Consider the following 21355-nt stretch of genomic DNA (forward strand, 5'->3'; position numbering starts at 1 on the left):
CCCCCTTGTTATTTTTATTTCATTTCGTGACCAAAGGGGTTGAGTGAGAAACAAGTGTCGGGAGGAAGTATCGTGGGTGGAGATAGGAGTAAGAGTAATTCTACCAAGTACAGGAAGGAGATGGTGCATGCGATGACTCAGGCTGGCCGGGACGTGACTGACTCCTGTACCACTGAGCGCAGGATACTAGTTGCTTGGTCACGGGAGACATCTCCCGTCACGCAGGGTGCAGTCGCACCTCCACAGATCTCCAGTATCAGCTCTTGATAGTGGTAATGGCTCAAAAGGGCCACCACTTACGGGCTATTCATGCCCGTGCCACCTTTTGGGTGGCTTAATCTCTATCAATCAATCAGTTGCTTGGTACACAAGATGCATCGCGCTCATATTTTGTTTTGTTACCATTTCAGACACAAAATTTGCAGGTTTCGTATATCTATAGTTGGTCAATATTAAAACCGCTATATAATACTATTAACGGTTAAAATCTTCTATTTAACAGGCACATACAAGAATGTAAGAACTCTTGTACAGTTATTAAATGAAGTTCAGTGATGTGATAGACAGTCCGGGCATCATAAAAACAACGCGCGCCAGCGTAAACATACAAATATGTAATTAAGAAACAATGCTGAGAAAGGGGAAAAAGGAGAGAGAGGAAATTTCGATAATTAAAAAACACTTAACAAGGCTGAGCGCGGGTCAGGTCACCAATACAAAGTGAGGTCACTCAAGAATAAGATACCCATGAAACTGTTTACCAAACACAAAGGTGCTAATTGTCTAGTTGTTGTAGTTTAGGGAGAAACGTCGGTAGTGTGAGGGAGAGTGGCACAGTAGTGTGAGGAAGAGTGACACAGTAGTGTGAGGGAGAGTGGCACAGTAGTGTGAGGGAGAGTGGCACAGTAGTGTGAGGAAGAGTGACACAGTAGTGTGAGGGAGAGTGGCACAGTAGTGTGAGGGAGAGTGGCACAGTAGTGTGAGGGAGAGTGGTACAGTAGTGTGAGGGAGAGTGGCACAGTAGTGTGAGGGAGAGTGGCACAGTAGTGTGAGGGAGAGTGGCACAGTAGTGTGAGGGAGAGTGGCACAGTAGTGTGAGGGAGAGTGGCACAGTAGTGAGAGGGAGAGTGGCACAGTAGTGTGAGGGAGAGTGGCACAGTAGTGTGAGGGAGAGTGGCACAGTAGTGAGAGGGAGAGTGGCACAGTAGTGAGAGGGAGAGTGGCACAGTAGTGTGAGGGAGAGTGGCACAGTAGTGTGAGGAAAAGGTAGGGAGAGTGGAACAAATAAAAAAAAGACATTATAATAGGTGAAAAGAAAGATTGAGAGAAGTATTCTGGAAAATGAGAAGAGTTTGTTATTTATTATATACCCATATATAGGTACTCCCAGGTGCCTATATATATATATATATATATATATATATATATATATATATATATATATATATATATATATATATATATATATATATATATATATATATATGTTGTACCTAGTAGCCAGAACGTCGTACTCGGCCTGCTATGCAAGGCCCGATTTGCCTAATAAGCCAAGTTTTCCTGAATTAATATATTTACTCAAAAATTTTTCTTATGAAATGATAAAGCTACCCATTTCATTATGTATGAGGTCAATGTTTTTTTTATTGGAGTTAAAATTAGCGTAGATATATGACCGAACCTAACCAACCCTACCTAACCTATCTTTATAGGTTAGGTTAGGTTAGGTAGCCGAAAAAGTTAGGTTAGGTTAGGTAGTCGAAAAACAATTAATTCATGAAAACTTGGCTTATTAGGCAAATCGGGTCTTGCATAGTAGGCTGAGAAGTGCGTTCTGGCTACTAGGTACGACATATATATATATATATGTCGTACCTAGTAGCCAGAACGCACTTCTCAGCCTACTATGCAAGGCCCGATTTGCCTAATAAGCCAAGTTTTTATGAATTAATTGTTTTTCGACTACCTAACCTACCTAACCTAACCTAACCTAACGTTTTCGGCTACCTAACCGAACCTAACCTATAAAGATAGGTTAGGTTAGGTTAGGTAGGGTTGGTTAGGTTCGGTCATATATCTACGTTAATTTTAACTCCAATAAAAAAAATTTACCTCATACATAATGAAATGGGTAGCTTTATCATTTCATAAGAAAAAATTAGAGAAATTACATTAATTCAGGAAAACTTGGCGTATTAGGCAAATCGGGCCTTGCATAGTAGGCTGAGAAGTGCGTTCTGGCTACTAGGTACGACATATATATATATATATATATATATATATATATATATATATATATATATATATATATATATATATATATATATATATATATATATATATATATATATATATATATATATATATATATATATATATATATATATATACACACACACAATAGGGAAGGGAGTACCACCCCTGGCTGGAAGTAGGGGACCCAGGAGATGGAGTTCAAACCAACGTTTCACCAAAAGCATATACGTATTACTGTACTGAGAAAAATAGTCGAAAACTGTACGTCAGACAAGGAATATATTGGTAGAATACAGCAATGCGATGGTTCAAATATGTATATGTACCAATAATATCATTGCTTTTATTGTAACCTATATGAGATTTATGTGCCCAAATACAATTATAGTATTCATATTATTGAAAATAGTAAAATTAAAAATAATATATGCTGAATTCTCTGAGTGAATCTGCCGATGCGGTGAAGTAAAGTATCGTACAGCACAAGCCACAAGACCTATAGGAACCCCCCGACACTTGTACTCCGTGTCACACCACGTGAGGAAGGGGTGAATGTCGACGCTAAACCTCCTGAACAATGTAGCAGTCAGCGGATTGTACAGTAATACATTCTACTGTAATATAAAGAGGTAAGAGCATCGTTCTATATTCATGTACATGTAGCAAATAACAACAGTGAATGAAGATTTTGAAGTGAATTTTAGAAAATGACGAAAGGCTATGAATTTTTTTTAATTATTTGGAAAACATGCGAAATATAAACTGGAAATAACAAATATAAATAAGGGGCATGTACTCACCTAGTTGTGTATGCGGGGGTTGAGCTCTGGCTCTATGGTCCCGCCTCTCAACTGTCATGTGAGATGGCTGTGTGCTGTTGCGTGCAGTAGCCTTAATAAACTAGTAAAGCAGAGAGCCGGCAAACACAACTCTTAGTTATTAGTATGAAAAAAAAGCAAGAGTTAAGTCATAACATCTTCCTGTTTAGAGAGTACTTATAGTAATGATGTGGACCATCGTTTTTTTTATTATTAACAAGCTTAAGTATACACAGTAACATGCTGCTACACTATTCTATATGGAGAATTACAAAGTGTGAAGTTAAAACTTGGTATAAGTTAAGTAATATGCCCTTCTCAGAGGATGGTTAGTCATATATGGAGTCACGCGATGTGTCTAACCCATTAGCCTGTACTGACAAGCTCTGGGTAGAACACAAGAATATCTTCCAGTATTCCTGTGTCTATGAAGTAGTTACAGAGCTCAAAGTACCTCATACCATTTGGTCTGAAATCATTGATAACAGGCCAATTACAGATATAGTGTTGTTAGTGTGTCCCAGCTCTTGTTCACATAGTTGTCAATAGTTGCCTCTATTGTCAACCAATGTCTGTTTTTTTTAAAGAGCGCTGTTTGTCGACAGAATTGTATTTGTGCTGCTTTTTCAGCTATGTTTTCATTCCACGTTTTCATTCTACTCATTATGCTCAATTAGTATTAAGCTTTAGTCATTTAAGTTTTTCATGCCCGAAACGCTTTGCGTAATAGTGGCTTTAGGCATTGTATGTACTAGCTCTATCTATAATTCCATCACTCTTTGTAAAATCTCTTGTATGTATGTACCTTACCTAAATAAACATTTGATTTGATTTAGTTTACAATTAGAATGTTCACCATTGGGAGATTCATCACCAGTAGCCACCTGCCATAGTTATTGATATCTCAGCCTAATTCTGGAAATTACAATGTGACACTGTCTAGTACTCACCTAATTGTGCTTGCGGGGGTTGAGCTCTGACTTTGGTTCCGTCTCTCAACTGGTGTACAGATTCCTGAGCCTACTGGGCTCTATCATAGCTACATTTGAAACTGTGTATGGAGTCAGCCTCCACCACATCACTGCCTAGTGCATTCCATCTGTTAACTACGCTGGCAATGAAAAAATTCTTTCTAACGTCTCTGTGGCTCATTTGGTTACTCAGTTTCCACCTGTGGATGATTTGTGCTGTTCGTACATATCTCGGTACTAAACAAGTTCTTTATACTCGTGCCTTCTGGCCTTTGAGTGTCAGTGACTGCTCTTCTGTCATCCCTAATTTCTGGCGTTTAATGAACAGGTGCATGAGGTGATAGAACACGCCTACCATGTCTGTCCTGCCCATGAGGCTTCCACGTGTACTCATCTAGTTTTGCTTGTGGGGGTTGAGCTCTGGCTCTTTGGGCCCGCCTCTCAACTGTCAGTCAACTTTTTTTTTCCACACACACACCCAGGAAGCAGCCCATAGCAGCTGTCTTACTCCCAGATACCTATTTACTGCTAGGTGAACAGGAGCATCAAGGTGAAAGAAACTCTACCCATTTCTTTCCGCTTCTGCCGGGGATCGATCCCCGGACCCTAGGACTATGAATATCGAGCGCTGTTCACTCAGCCGTCAAGCCCCCTGTGTGTACTTACACGGACACAGGTGGATGCTGAGAGCCCAAATGAGCCACAAAGACACTAGAATGAACTTTTTCAGTGTTTGAGTAGTATATAAATGAAATACACTAGGAAGTGATGTGGGTGGAAGCTGACTCCATATACAGTTGCTCAGTAACTCAATTGAGTTATTATATTAACTAAATTATATAGCTATAATATATATCTCAATTATAGCTCAATAACACCTGTAGACTGACAGTTGAGAGGCGGGACCAAAGGACCGAAGCTTATCCCCTGCAAGTACAACTGAGTACATGCCTGAATTTATTTCGTTTCCATTTCAGACTTCAGGGGGGGCGGAGGGGCTGCGTTTCATGACATACTACTTAAAGCATTTACCCTAGTAAGGCTAACTCCAAGCGTCCTGCACAGACATTCTCTCATTTAGTATACAACATGTCCTTCGGTATATATAACTCAGCAGCACTGTAAACCAGGCATGACAGGGAAGATCTCATTGAAACATTGAAACGATACTGAACAAGTTAAAGGATGTCATGGGTTCGTATCCTGGCCGGGGAGGATTTACTGGGCGCAATTCCTTAACTGTAGCCTCTGTTTAACGCAACAGTAAAATGTGTACTTGGATGAAAAAACGATTCTTCGCGGCAGGGGATCGTATTCCAGGGACCTGCCCGAAACGCTATGCGTACTAGTGGCTGTACAAGAATGTAACAACTCTTGTATATATCTAAAAAAAAAAAAAAAAAAAAAATGTTGAAATTGAAATTGAAATAAGTTCATTGAGATAAAATACACACAAAGGGATGAGGTAGCTCAAGCTATTCTCACCCCGTTCAGTACGTGTTCATACATATATATTGACACACACCACAAACAATCAACAAATTGCCGGACATTCTGAGAGATAAACATATACAATTCCTCCTTTACACAAGTAGTATGGTATCAGACGTACACACAAATATTTTTATGACCTGGAGGATGTTGATCAGATATTTTCTGCAGACGGTCATTTGTAACACAAGAAAACAAGCCACAATGTGTAGGACTGAGAACGGGAGATGCTTTTTCACCCACAGGGTTATTAACCCATGGAACCGTCTACCCGCCGAAGCCGTAACTGCCAAAACTGTGTCGTTTCAAAATATACCTTGAAAAGATCATCAAGGCAAATGACGGGACCTTCGACAAGCCGCCGGCTTCCTGTCCTCGTCTTCATATATATATATATATATATATATATATATATATATATATATATATATATATATATATATATATATATATATATATATATATATATATATATATATATATATATATATATATATATATATATATATATATATATATATATATATATATATACAGTATCCACTCAATATAACGGCCTCTTTTATACCGATCTGCCGGTAATAACGACTGGTTTGGGAGATCGGTATCTGGACCCTCATATACCAGTCTGGCGGTCGATATTACCGAAGGTCGGTATTGAGTTTGTTTTGGCATCGGCAACCCCTCACGTGGCAACAGGCCACCGACCTCCAAGGCCTTGCGGGAGGAATGGGAGGCAGTGATTGATGGAGGGAGGCATTGAGGGGGAGAGTGTTGGGTGTGGTGGTGAGGGTGGTAGGGAGAGTATTGGTGGTGGTAGTGAGGGAGGGAGAGGAGTGGTTTTGAGGGAGGCAGGGAGAGGAGTGGTGTTGAGGGGGGCAGGGAGAGGGGTGGTGTTGAGGGAGGCAGGGAGAGGGGTGGTGTGGAGGGAGGCAGGGAGAGTGGTGGTGTTGAGGGAGGCAGGGAGAGTGGTGGTGTTGAAGGAGGCAGGGAGAGGGGTGGTGTTGAGGGAGGTAGGGAGAGGGGTGGTGTTGAGGGAGGCAGGGAGAGGAGTGGTGTTGAGGGAGGCAGGGAGAGTGGTGGTGTTGAGGGAGGCAGGGAGAGTGGTGGTGTTGAGGGAGGCAGGGAGAGTGGTGGTGTTGAAGGAGGCAGGGAGAGGGGTGGTGTTGAGGGAGGCAGGGATAGGGGTGGCGTTGAGGGAGGTAGGGAGAGTGGTGGTGTTGAGGGAGGCAGGGAGAGTGGTTTTGTTGAAGGAGGCAGGGAGAGGGGTGGTGTTGAGGGAGGCAGGGAGAGTGGTGGTGTTGAAGGAGGCAGGGAGAGGGGTGGTGTTGAGGGAGGCAGGGTGAGGGGTGGTGTTGAGGGAGGCAGGGAGAGTGGTGGTGTTGAAGGAGGCAGGGAGAGGGGTGGTGTTGAGGGAGGCAGGGAGAGTGGTGGTGTTGAGGGAGGCAGGGAGAGGGGTGGTGTTGAGGGAGGCAGGGAGAGTGGTGGTGTTGAAGGAGGCAGGGAGAGGGGTGGTGTTGAGGGAGGCAGGGAGAGTGGTGGTGTTGAGGGAGGCAGGGAGAGTGGTGGTGTTGAAGGAGGCAGGGAGAGGGGTGGTGTTGAGGGAGGCAGGGAGAGGAGTGGTGGTAAGGAAGGCGGAGGGCAGATCTGCCCTCCGCCTGGTCAGCAATTCGAATTGCTGACCAAGGCGATGGTGCCAAACCTCTCACCCCATACTGTATTAAATTTTGTAATCTTAGTTGTAAAATATTTATGCCAAAATGTTAATTTTCGTATATAACTATACATTATTAATCAATAACATGTTTTATAGTTTCCTATTTGTTAATTAAACAAATATAGTTTTATTTATGAATTATGCACAGCTGGCATCTGCGAGCAGGCGCTGACAGATGTCTGGGTAGCCAGGCCTCGACCCCATTAGTAGCTCCTTCCACCATCACCTGCTGTTCTCATGTTATGAGGAACGCAGTGAGGGAGGGGATGGAAGATAATGAGGGAAGGGATGGAAGATAATGAGGGAGGGGGTGGAAGATAATGAGGGAGGGGATGGAAGATAATGAGGGAAGGGATGGAAGATAATGAGGGAGGGGGTGGAAGATAATGAGGGAGGGGGTGGAAGATAATGAGGGAGGGGGTGGAAGATAATGAGGGAGGGGATGGAAGATAATGAGGGAGGGGATGGAAGATAATGAGGGAGGGGATGGAAGATAATGAGGGAGGGGATGGAAGATAATGAGGGAGGGGATGGAAGATAATGAGGGAGGGGATGGAAGACATTGAGGGAGGGGATGGAAGATAATGAGGGAGGGGATGGAAGATAATGAGGGAGGGGATGGAAGATAATGAGGGAGGGGATGGAAGACATTGAGGGAGGGGATGGAAGATAATGAGGGATTGGATGGAAGGCATTGAGGGAGGGGATGGAAGATAATGAGGGAAGGGATGGAAGATAATGAGGGAGGGGATGGAAGATAATGAGGGAGGGGATGGAAGATAATGAGGGAGGGGATGGAAGGCATTGAGGGAGGGGATGGAAGATAATGAGGGAGGGGATGGAAGACATTGAGGGAGGGGATGGAAGATAATGAGGGAGGGGATGGAAGATAATGAGGGAGGGGATGGAAGGCATTGAGGGAAGGGATGGAAGATAATGAGGGAAGGGATGGAAGATAATGAGGGAGGGGATGGAAGATAATGAGGGAGGGGATGGAAGATAATGAGGGAGGGGGTGGAAGATAATGAGGGAAGGGGTGGAAGATAATGAGGGAGGGGGTGGAAGATAATGAGGGAGGGGATGGAAGATAATGAGGGAGGGGATGGAAGATAATGAGGGAGGGGATGGAAGATAATGAGGGAAGGGATGGAAGATAATGAGGGAGGGGATGGAAGATAATGAGGGAGGGGATGGAAGATAATGAGGGAAGGGATGGAAGATAATGAGGGAGGGGATGGAAGATAATGAGGGAGGGGATGGAAGATAATGAGGGAGGGGGTGGAAGATAATGAGGGAAGGGGTGGAAGATAATGAGGGAGGGGGTGGAAGATAATGAGGGAAGGGGTGGAAGATAATGAGGGAGGGGGTGGAAGATAATGAGGGAGGGGATGGAAGATAATGAGGGAGGGGATGGAAGATAATGAGGGAGGGGGTGGAAGATAATGAGGGAGGGGATGGAAGATAATGAGGGAGGGGATGGAAGGCATTGAGGGAGGGGATGGAAGATAATGAGGGATTGGATGGAAGACATTGAGGGAGGGGATGGAAGATAATGAGGGAGGGGATGGAAGACATTGAGGGAGGGGATGGAAGATAATGAGGGAGGGGATGGAAGACATTGAGGGAGGGGATAGAAGATAATGAGGGAGGGGATGGAAGATGATGAGGGAGGGGATGGAAGACATTGAGGGCGGGGATGGAAGATAATGAGGGAGGGGATGGAAGACATTGAGGGAGGGGATGGAAGATAATGAGGGAGGGGATGGAAGACATTGAGGGAGGGGATGGAAGACATTGAGGGAGGGGATGGAAGACACTGAGGGAGGGGATGGAAGATAATGAGGGAGGGGATGGAAGATAATGAGGGAGGGGATGGAAGATAATGAGGGAGGGGATGGAAGACATTGAGGGAGGGGATGGAAGATAATGAGGGAGGGGATGGAAGATAATGAGGGAGGGGATGGAAGATAATGAGGGAGGGGATGGAAGACACTGAGGGAGGGGATGGAAGATAATGAGGGAGGGGATGGAAGATAATGAGGGAGGGGATGGAAGATAATGAGGGAGGGGATGGAAGACATTGAGGGAGGGGATGGAAGATAATGAGGGAGGGGAGGGAAGACATTGAGGGAGGGGATGGAAGATAATGAGGGAGGGGATGGAAGACATTGAGGGAGGGGATGGAAGATAATGAGGGAGGGGAGGGAAGACATTGAGGGAGGGGATGGAAGATAATGAGGGAGGGGATGGAAGATAATGAGGGAGGGGATGGAAGACATTGAGGGAGGGGATGGAAGATAATGAGGGAGGGGATGGAAGACATTGAGGGAGGGGATGGAAGATAATGAGGGAGGGGATGGAAGATAATGAGGGAGGGGATGGAAGACAATGAGGGAGGGGAGGGAAGGAGGTGTTTGGTATATATGGTTCACTTGTTGTGTGGTCCACTTGTTATACAGTATAAAGTATATCCTACCTGAATGTTACTTGAAAAATTACTGACATCTTAACTTCGGACATACCAGAACTCCGGAAATAATGACCAGGGTACAGCCCCATATAGGCCGTTAAATTGAGTGGATACTGTATATATATAATATTTGTGTTCACAAATCTTAAACAAATCGTTTAAAATATTTAAACGAACTCAAATTTTAAATTTCAAAAACATTCTTCCTAACAATATACATTAGTTGTATATGTATGTATATATGTATACATCTTGTGTAGATTGCTAGGAAGAATGTTTTTGAAATTTAAGATTGTGTTTCTTTAATATTTTGATTTGGATTTACTACGTGCAGTTATTACGAAACAAATATTTTTTGTTTTTGAAAAACAAAAACCCAACCACTTGGGCTGGACGGTAGAGCGACGGTCTCGCTTCATGCAGGTCGGTGTTCAATCCCCGACCGTCCAAGTGGTTGAGCACCATTCCTTTCCCCCCGTCCCACCCCAAATCCATATCCTGACCCCTTCCCAGTGTCATATAATCGTAATGGCTTGACGCTTCCTTAAAAAAAAATACGAAACAAATATCTCAGATGTGGATACAGAACTATGTATGTGTTAAATATTAAGGGGAATTATGCATTGGGGAAAACGCCAAAGTAACGAATATTAATTTAATGAACAAGACACAGGGCTACACACGCAATAAATACAGTTCATATAAACGGGAATGGTACTATAAAGGGTCTAGTTTGTTTATTTATATATTTATATGATTGATAGATCATCAATAACGTACAGGAAGCATGTGGAATGGACATTGCTACTGCTCCAGCATCTCGCCTAATTCTTTTCTACACAACTTCGGCCAGACTACCACTAAGCGAAGTTGCGAACCTCTCATATCACCCCTTCAGGCTCCATTGTAGCAAGGTCTACAACAGCAGCGTCACCGACCTCAGGCTGGCAGCGTCCCAAGTCTGGCTATATAGGCACCAGTTGATATCCGCTGCCAGACTGACTTCCCCAAGACTGCGTTTGAGTGCCCTTTACCCTGATAACCCCAGGGGTCCACCCACGCACACTGATTTACATCTATAAAAACACTAATTATTTAAATGCAAAGAAATTGTAAGCAAGCACTGATATAAGCTTCAGTGCTCCAGGGCTTCATGTAGGAAAAGGCCACCGAAACCGGTTCTTAAAGCAAAAGTAACAATATTAGCTCAGCATTGGCCCTAGCATTGCAACAACGGGACCTGCCATCATCATTAACACCTTGCTGGGCCTACCAACGTTTTATTTTAGTTCATTTATTATGCACCCCATACCCATCCTGTGGGCGGTAGTGGAAAGTGTTACAGAGGCACATAATGGGCTCAGGGACTGAGCCCCACAATTCATTTAGCTAAGCAAGTTACAATCTTGTTGAGCTAGTTACATAATTAAATGCACATCTTCACGCGAACAATGGGACGATGGGAACCTCTCGCGCCGTTGGGATGTCCTACTTTCACAACACGAAAGCCTCATTACAGGAGCAACAATACAATATGACTGGGCAGGCCACTATATCTTGATCAACCTCTCGCCCCATCCTAACTTAGTTTTCCGCCACCCATCCTACCCCTGTACTCAACCTCTGGTTGTGAAGAAGGTACAAACTTGTGGTTGAAGTACCACTGGCTGTGAAGAAGTACTCATCAGCACATCCTCTGGTCATAAAACGTTTAACGTGACTCCTTTCATGGTCACTGTTGTTGTTGGGTGCTTCATGTCCGGTGCATGATTAACAAATAAAAAACTATGTACCAATTATGTACTTGACCAATTAGATTAATTTGTTTTTTTTTATAAACTCCTGTATATTCATCCTGTTTGAGCTGGCGGAAAGATTTAGTCACATAGGCTAAAAGGTTCAGGAATTGGTCCTTAACGTTCCTTAAGCAAAGCTATTTACTTTTGTGGTGACCTAATTACAGTTTTGTTTGCGTCAAATTACAAGGGTACTGGTCCAATTATGGAATAAATCACATAACTGCACATGGTCATGAGACAAAGCACTTAGGAGACTTCTAGGTAGTAATGGGAGCCTACTGACAGTGTGTACCTCTTCACCAGCACAATTGATGTTCATGCGGCCCTAACATGCTGAAGTAATTTGATGAAATATCTATGCCCAAAATAGTCCATATTCCTAGGTCTTCAGTTGTTGATGTAAACAAACATCATGTGTGTATTTGCAGCAGTGTGTACTTACTTCCAAAGATAATTCATATCTTATCCAGGTGATAATGTGCAAGGTGGATGGCTAATAAATTTTAACAAATTTTGTTGTAACACAATAATTTTGGTGGCGAGGCATCATAATTCGTCACTATGATGTGACTAATAAAGCTATATGATATTACCAACTGTGTAATACCATAATTAAGCACGACGAAGAATATTAGGCCTTTGGAGAGGTGACAGGAAATGTCACAAAGAACAAAGAATACATTACAAAGAGATCTATATAGACTAAAATGTCAGAAGACTGCCAAATGCTTTTGAATACAGTATTAAAAAAAGCAAAACCGTGCATGTAGGGTCGGTTTGGTGCCCTCTTTTGATAAATACTTACTTGCATGTAGGGTATAACAATGTACATTCCAATTATCATATCAACAACACTATGCAAGCATGAACACCTCACCTGCAAAAGGACATACATAAAGTGATATGTTCCACTTGGGGCAAACGGGAGACATCTCCCGTCACGCAGGGTGCAGTCGCACCTCCACAGATCTCCAGTATCGTCTATTGATACTGATAATGGCTCAAAAGGGCCACCACTTACGGGCTATTCATGCCCGTGCCACCTTTTGGGTGGCTTAATCTTTATCAATCAATCACTTGGGGCAGTAGACGTAGTTGCATAGCTTAGTTAAAATACCCTAACTTATCAAACACTTAATTATACAAGCCAATGTTTAAGGTTTATAAGGTTTAAATTCACTCTGCACAAATATGAGTTATGGGAAAGCTGTACGTTTACTAAGTACTAAGTAAGATGCAAATCATCAAAATTCATCTTTAAATTGTAAAAGTAACACTAAAGAATTTATTACTTGTAACTATATTTAAATAGTTACTATATAAGTTACTTTATGTAAATTATTTTAGGTACTATTTAATAGTTACTATACAGTATTTGAATATGTAACTATATATAATTAAGAATTTATAATGTTTAACTATATTTAAGTAGTTACTATACAAGTTACTTTAGTTACTATATTTCAATAAGTAACTATATATATTTCAGAATTTATTTCTTGTAACTTTAAAGTTATTAATAAATAAGTCCTTGCATAAGATGAAATCATTATAACTATATAATGTATAATAAAAAATGGTAAGGCCAATTATAACATGATGCTCAATAAATACAAAATACAGTTCAGAAAATACTGTAGTAATTGTTACAAAACTGTCAACAGTAATGGATACATTATAAAAGATAAACAACAGATAATTTGAAGTCATTTACTTTTCATAGCAAGATATAGCTGATTCAGAAACTTTGTTTTTAAGACAAATTAAAAAAAAAACATGATGTTGAGAATTACTGTATAGAGGTGACATGTATATTGGCAAAGTAGGAAAATTAGTAAAATACATATACAGTACTGTATATCATTTGAAATTTGAAATTTTAAGGCTAAATTTATCATTAATCATCCATAAAGGTCAAAGAAGACTAAAGTATTTTAAATTTGTAATACAGACTATGTAAACAGGATGGTGGCTCTAATTTGAGGATCTTTCAGGAGTGTTTACTGTGTAGAAAGCAGCAACACCAGCTCAGGATGGGACCAATGCCACAGCTCTCCCAGGGACCATATGTAGCTGTTCCCATGGTTCCCATGGACGACACTGATGGGTAGGTATATATTGTACGATAATTTGCTTTAATTGTTATTCTTTCGTAACTGTTCCAAAATAGTAGTACAGTAGTAGTTCTGGATTTGATAGACTTGATTTATAGATAATACTTTGCCTGTAAGGACCTTTTCAAATGCTGTTTAGCTTTGATAAATCCCCTACAAGCAAAATTTCATTTACAAATAAGTCTACTCTAAACTTCTGTCTGTTTCTCTGTCATTGTCATCACCTTGTGTTGTGTTCAACTGTATAGAGTATTTACAGTAACTCTGGGTATCAATTTCAGCCCATATTGTATTGACTTTTTTCATTCTTTTAATTTACTTTCTTTGAGTGACATTACTTAATTAAAACTTACATGAAAACATATCTCGTTTGATTTATTTTTTAGATTTTTATGTTCATCTCAACTGAGAAAACATTTATTGTATTTTGAAAATTAATTGTAATATTACAGTAATGATAAAGCATTAAATTTATGTTATCTTTCAGAAAGAGGAATAATGAAACTAATGCACTTGCCAGAGCAGTTAATCTAAAAGTTTATCAGCTGTGTCAGAAATTAATAGAAGATGGTGAAGATGTTAAATACATAAATGAAAAAGATGGGTCAACACTGCTTCATATTTTGGCTGAGAAATACTCCAAAAGAGAAACCAGAGCTCAGAATATACCTTCTCTCCTACTACAGCATGGAGCAGATGTAAATGCTATGAACAAGAAAAGAGAAACCCCTCTCCATATTGCAGCAAGAGAGGGTCTTACTGACTTTTGTGCCGTCTTGTTGGAACATCAAGCTAAAGTAGACATAAAAAATATGAACCAAATGACGCCTTTACATTTCGCTGCTCAAAAAGGGGAACTTGACACTTTGAATTTACTGATACAAAAAGGAGCTAATCCCAATATTAAAGACAACCAAAAATACCTTCCACTTCACTATGCTGCTGAATGTGGTTATCATGAGTGTTGCAAGGTGCTTGCTTCTTTTTACTCTGTTGGTAGAACTCAAGACAGGCAAGATATTCCACCTGTTATGTTGGCAGCAAGGAAAGGTCATTATCGATGCTATAAAGAAATGGTTGATGCTAAAGCCAACATGAATCTCGACTACAAAGATGGTGTAGGCAATACAGCACTTCACATAACAGCAAAGTTAGGATTTGAAAAGTTTGTTGACTTACTCCTTGAAACAGGTGCTCCTCCAGACATACAAAACAATGTTGGGAACACACCAGTAATGGAAGCTGTCATAAAAAATAAAGTAAATTGTGTAAAGGAACTGATAGAGAATGGAGCTGTAGTTAGTATCAAGAATAATGCTAAACGCAGTGTTCTTCATTTGGCTGTTGCAAAAAAGGCAGATGAATGCATGGAATACTTGCTAACTATTGACAGAGTAAAGGACATATTAAATGAAAAAGATAATGATGGCTTTACAGCTCTTTTCATTGCAGTAAAGAAACACAGTGAAAACTGTGCAGTTTTACTTTTGAATGCTGGTGCATCACCTTCAGTTAAATCCCAACACAAGTTATGTCTTCTCCATCTTGCTGCAGAGAATTCTAAACCAATATTTCTAGAAAAGCTTCTAGCAATGCGTGTGTTTGATGTAAATGTCACCAACAAAGATAATGAGACTCCCTTACATATGGCAGCCCGTGCAGGTTTCCAGGGAGGCATGCCAAATGCTTTTCTGGAAGGGTGCTCAAGTAAATGCTGTAGACAAAAATGGTAAGACAGCCTTGCACATAGGTGCTTATCATGGCCACTCTAGCATAATCAGGCTACTCATAAAGAATGGTGCAAATAAACGTGCTAAAGATGATAGCAATTCTACAGCCTTACACGCTGCTGCAGCTAAGGGAAATACAGAGTGTTGTGAAATACTGACTGATGCTGATAAGTCACTCTATAAAGAACAAGACAGGAGTAAAAAATATGCTCTAGATATTGCTTTTCTTAAGGGCCATTATGAGGTCTTTAAGCTTCTGCTACAAAAATTGCCGTATAGAAATATCGACAAAATGCCACAAGATCTGCAAGAGCATCTCCACTCCTACACACATAAAGCACTCAAAGATAGAAAAAAGTAAGTTCCTTATCTGTTCCTGATTAATTTTGGACTAATAAATATAGATATCTTAGTAATATCTGTTAGTGAAGTTTAATGTTGAATAATATAATGATACTCTAAGGGCTCATTCTTTTACAGAATTTGTAAATGCATGAATATAATTTTATATTATACTGTCTAAGCTTAGTAATCCAAATCATATGGGGCTACCCCCATTTGAATTAACTGAATATTCAACTTGGACATTCCTGGTAAGATATTTGACCGAAAATGAAAAAATTGCAATTTATGGGATTAGGTCCAGTGGTTTCCCTGAGATGGCTCCCCATTACTAGGTCACATCAGTTGCAGGAGTCATGTTTGGTCTAACTTTCTTGTAACTTCAACTGTCTACTGTCTATTGGGCACCAGAGCCAAAACCTGGCCCCCCACCCCCTCACAGAGGCACATTGAGTAAGGGGCTATTATCATCACCTCTCACTGGGAAAGCATCCAGAAAGTCAGCAAAGCTTTAATGACAGTTGTAAAATTCATAGATAATGAAACATAGAAACTGCCAAACGACTTGATGTTGTGAGCCAAGCCTGGAACCCTAGCCCACAGCCATTTCCAGTGATCAGTTCTGTCACTAATGTAGGTGACACTACTTGTAGTGCTCTTTGAGTCCACCTTCACAAAGGGTCCCTCCGCTTTTCAGCTTAGTGCTAGCCATCCTTTGCACTTATCTTTATGGATGCCTTGTGTCTGGGTTGGGGGCTTCATGATCAGTGCTCACCAGACTGCCCAGAGATGGTGGTCATGCCCATTTCTTCAGGCGCATAGCACTGTGCACGAGTTTGCAGTTGTGTGGCATGCCCTGCGGAAGACTCTGCTTCACTCCGACTACTACAAGGTGGTTCATTGTCTGAACCGAGGCAAGTCGTTTTGATCCAATTGCCCTGTGGAGCTGGCTTCTCAGAGTATGGTTCTCTGTGCAGTTCATATGCAGGGTGTGTCTAATATTCTTATAGATGGGCTATCTCACTTCCATCCCATTTCCACAGAGTAGACTGTCCAGCAACACATCATTCCATTGGCTTCATGAGATGTTCATTTGCGCTGGGGTGGACCTCTTTACATCTGGGTGGAACCACCTTCTTCCTTCCTATGTGGCTCCAATCACAAGGCTCTCACATTCGATGCCTTTCAACTGAACTGGTCGAGGCATTGGTGCATTTACCTGAATTTACCTAAGGGCCACTAATACTAGTGGCCTTTACGAGGACAGGAAGCTGGCGGCTTGTCAAAGGTCCCCCATTTGCCCTGATGATCTTTTCTATCCATTTTTAAAACCCAGCAGTTTTGGCGTTTACGGCTTCGGCGGGAAGGCAGTTCCACAGGTATACAACCTTATGGGTGAAAAAGCACCACCTGTTTTCTGTCCTACCTTGTGACTTGTTGAGATTAAACCCGTTGCTGCTCGTTCATGTTACATCTGACCTTTTGAAGAACATGTCGGGATTGACATTGTCCAAATTGTTTAGTATTTTGAAGGTTTCTTTTTGTCCTTCATGTCCTTTTTGTCCAACATGTCCTGAGCTAATATTTGGGCTCAGGTTTTGGTGTTCTAACATGGTTCTGGCAGCCATTCAGTGTTCCTAGTCCAAGTCAGTCACGTGTTGCTTTAGGCTGTGTCTCCCGGCCTGGGTTCCCTTCATTCTAGTGCCTTCCACCTCTCCTCCTTCCTGGCAAGTCTTGTTTTGTTCTTTGTGGTTAGTTAGCTTCAGGGAGCCATTTGGGGGGCCCATTCCAGAAACCCCGTGTTGAATGTAATGAAATGTCTCTTTCTTGAGGATATCCAATGGCTCTACGATTTCCTTCCCCTCCCTCCAGGTTCATTGGTTCATTGTTAGGTTGTTCACCACCTCCCAAACTGACTAGGAGAGCCGGTTGACAGCTGGGGCCGGAATCCTTGGTGGGGGTTATTGGTACTAAGAGGTTTCAAGCTAGTTTGAGTTGTTCTTGTGTGAATCAATTGCAGAATTGTTTGGCAGTTTTGAGGTTCTATTTTCTGTGAACCATCCAGTTGTCTGTAAAGCTTCGCTAACTTCTTGGATGCTTTTTCCAGTGTGGTGGTGGATTGTCACTTGCTACCTGTGCTTCCATGAAGGGAATGGAGCCAAATTCTGGCTCTGGTCCCTGGTAAGCTAAATAGAATCTCCGAGACTGATGTATGGAGCCATCTCAGTAAAATAGCATCAGGGAGCCACCTGGGTTACTTCAGAAAGGGCATTTAATTACATTCAATGTTTTTTTTATGTAATTGTTTCCTTTAATTGCTTAGAAAATTACAAAATCTTTACAAAAATACAGTACAGTATTAAAATAATTTAAAATACTGAAATATTGTATTACTTAAAAATCCAATGCATAATTCAGTTTATAATATTATGGGATATAATATTGTACTAAAGAATTACAGGTATGATAGAAGTTATCTTAATTATAGGACAGGTGTGGAAGCCATTGTGGAGAGTAAGTGGTGGGCAGCAGGATTTGGTGGCACCAAAAAGCATGAAGGAGTTCCATGTCCTAACTTCAGAGATCTTATAAAACTTTACCCATTCCTTGCTTTGAAAGTGATGGATAATTGTACTTCAGCATCTGACACCACAACCAGTTCAACCTACTATGATTTCAGAATATTTGAGGATAATTATTGCATCACTGAAGGTAATACTATTTATAAATCATTGTTTACTTGTCTGCACTATACAGTAATAAAACAAATACAGTTTACAATTAATAGGCATTAAAATACTGTATGTAGCACTGAAGAATTTTCTTGATCCAGCTAACACTATACCCTGTACTTTGCTATTCACTCGTCTATCCATATCTTATGTAAGTTGTCTTTGCCTGCGGATGTATTACTTAAAACTACCTCAGACATAATTATTGGGGGTAGGGGGAAAGGGGAATTAGATGGGAATGGAATGAGGAGAGAGAAATTAGAAAGAGGGGTGGAAGGGGGTTTGTAGTGTGGTGGCCCAGTGGTACAGCACTCAGCTTTGCAGCATATATATGTATATACTTTTTTTTTTTTTTTTTTTTTTTTTTTTTTTTTTTTTTAGATATATACAAGAGTTGTTACATTCTTGTACAGCCACTAGTACGCGTAGCGTTTCGGGCAGGTCCCTGGAATACGATCCCCGCCGCGAAGAATCGTTTTTTCATCCAAGTACACATTTTACTGTTGTGTTAAACAGAGGCTACAGTTAAGGAATTGCGCCCAGTAAATCCTCCTTGGCCAGGATACGAACCCATGACATAGCGCTCGCGTAACGCCAGGCGAGTGTCTTACCACTGCACCACGGAGACTGTTAATTAAGTTAAGTTACTGTACATACATACATAAACACACATATATACAGAGTTTAAAAGTTGGTTTAAAACCTAACTACACAAAGCTGCTGAAGAAATACAAGAAAATTCACTTTCACAAACAGAATGGTAGACTGTTGGAACAAGTTAGATGAGGTGGTGGTGGAGGCCAAAACCGGTAGTAATTCCAAAGTGTTATATGAAAAGAGTGCTAGGAAGACGGGACACCATGAGCGTAGCTCTCATTCTGTAACTACACTTAGGTAATTACACACACACCATATATAGTTAGGTATATAATCCTAAACCATTATGTCATCCTTCTGTATTTCCTTGATAAATGTGTTGAAACATGAAGACATTCGGAACTTTCGTTTCATTTTCCAAGTGGATACTTACGCATACATGTGAATCAACGCAGCATGGGTTTGTTGAACAGATCCTGCCTTACTAACCTGCTTACTTTTCTGGAAACGGTAACTGGCTAGTCAGACAAAGGACTTCGGGTAGATGTAGCTTACATGGACTTTGCTAAAGCTCTTGTCACGGTACCACACGAGAGACTGGCAAGGAAATTACAGGCACATGGAATAAATGGAAGAATACTGGAATGGATAAAACAATGGTTAAAACATAGAAAACAAAGGGTCATGCTAAATGGGAATGAATCTGACTGAGAAAATGTGCTAAGTGGGGGTCCCACAGGGGTCCATTTTGGGGCCAACTCTTTTTGTCATATACATCAATAACTTAGATGAGAATATTACAAACCACATCATCAAATTTGCAAATTTGCAGTTAAAATATATTTTTCTGGCAGGGACCCCTCAGTAGTTCTCCAGCACCTCAGCCTCTGAACATGCAAAATCTTTTAGTTTTCTTCCTTCTCGGAGCAGTTGTTCATCTGCAACATAGTTTCTGGGGTATTGGGAGTCTTCTCCTTGGTATTGTTGAAAAACAGATACTTTTCCATTTCTTATCAGCTATTGTAATAATATTTTAATAAATAAATATCTGAATTAGTTCACAAAATGCACTGTACATGCAAAAAAAGTGTGCTGATTGGAGTAGCATTCTGGGCCATGTGAAGGTTTCTGTAGCACACGCCATTTGGCAAGTGAATGTAAAGATAGCATTGTTTGCAATATGGGAAATGATGAAGCTGGTTCATATAGCAGACCCAGATACAAAAATGGGGATTTAGGATGCCATTCATAAGATATGTTGTTTATAATTTGTGAACCCTCTTTTACTAATGAATCTGTTCATAGCTTTGTTGGAAAACAAAAAACAGTAGACGAATTACTGCACCATCCTGGATGTCTCATCACAGAGGGTGTTCTGATTCATCTTTGGTTTATCTAAAACTAAGAGCCAATCCTTTTTTGTCAGATAAAGTGTAGATTCTCCACAAGTTTCAAATGTGTAATGATTGGGATAGGAGGAGAGATTTGACTACTATATCAAGTTTTACTTGACTTATACTAATGCATATCTGAAATACAAAAACAAATGTCATAGCAAACCAAAGCAGAAATTACAATTATCTTAATAATGAAAGATCAATTAGGTAACCAACTGTATGGGTCTCTTAGAAAATATAAACGCCTTGATATAATATGATATAAGATCATTATTACTAAAAACTAGGGGATTAACATCAGATATATCACACTTGACTCAATAAAAATTACATGGGTAATATATCTTAATATTTCATTAAGCATTTAACGTAGACATACACCGATTCTCCTTCGAGTCTCCTAGGCCCAGGTAAATGGAATACCTAGATTAGCCTATGCCCGTCCTATACCCCAGACCATACCCTCCTGCAAAGTTGGGTGAAACGTGCCTCAAGTGTCTGGCCTCCAAATTTATACAAACAGATTCTTTCTTATAGTGAAGATGTATCAATACAGATATTCATTCTTTTTTTAGGAACTGGAAGCATATAACAGACAAATACAATATGTCAGAAGAAACGTTCTGTGATGCAGTTCTGAAGTCTCCCACAGTTTTGTCAGAGGTCAAGGCGGCAAACACAACAGAGGACACAACTGAATCTCTGACTATAAGATCAACAAATGAAGCTTCTGAGTGGAATCCAACTCCATCTCATATAAGTCATAGCTTTCTGCTTTTTTCACTGGTCCTACAAGTCTTCTTGGAAATAAACAGTGCAATGAAGGTAATTTAAACTGCAGTTAGTTAACATATTCAATATTACTTATATTTAGTCAATCTGTAACTAATTTAGTGCAGTACATTAACAAAAGATTTAAAT

General features: G+C 40.7%; 1 pseudogene; it reads left to right on the forward strand.

Moving 5' to 3' along the window:
* The first annotated feature begins 2755 nt into the window (after positions 1-2755).
* The window catches only part of LOC138364048 (serine/threonine-protein phosphatase 6 regulatory ankyrin repeat subunit A-like), a 56516-nt pseudogene continuing 37916 nt past the window's right edge, over positions 2756-21355 (forward strand).

This window comes from Procambarus clarkii, chromosome 12 (genome assembly GCF_040958095.1).
Source record: "Procambarus clarkii isolate CNS0578487 chromosome 12, FALCON_Pclarkii_2.0, whole genome shotgun sequence".
Classification (NCBI taxonomy): domain Eukaryota; kingdom Metazoa; phylum Arthropoda; class Malacostraca; order Decapoda; family Cambaridae; genus Procambarus; species Procambarus clarkii.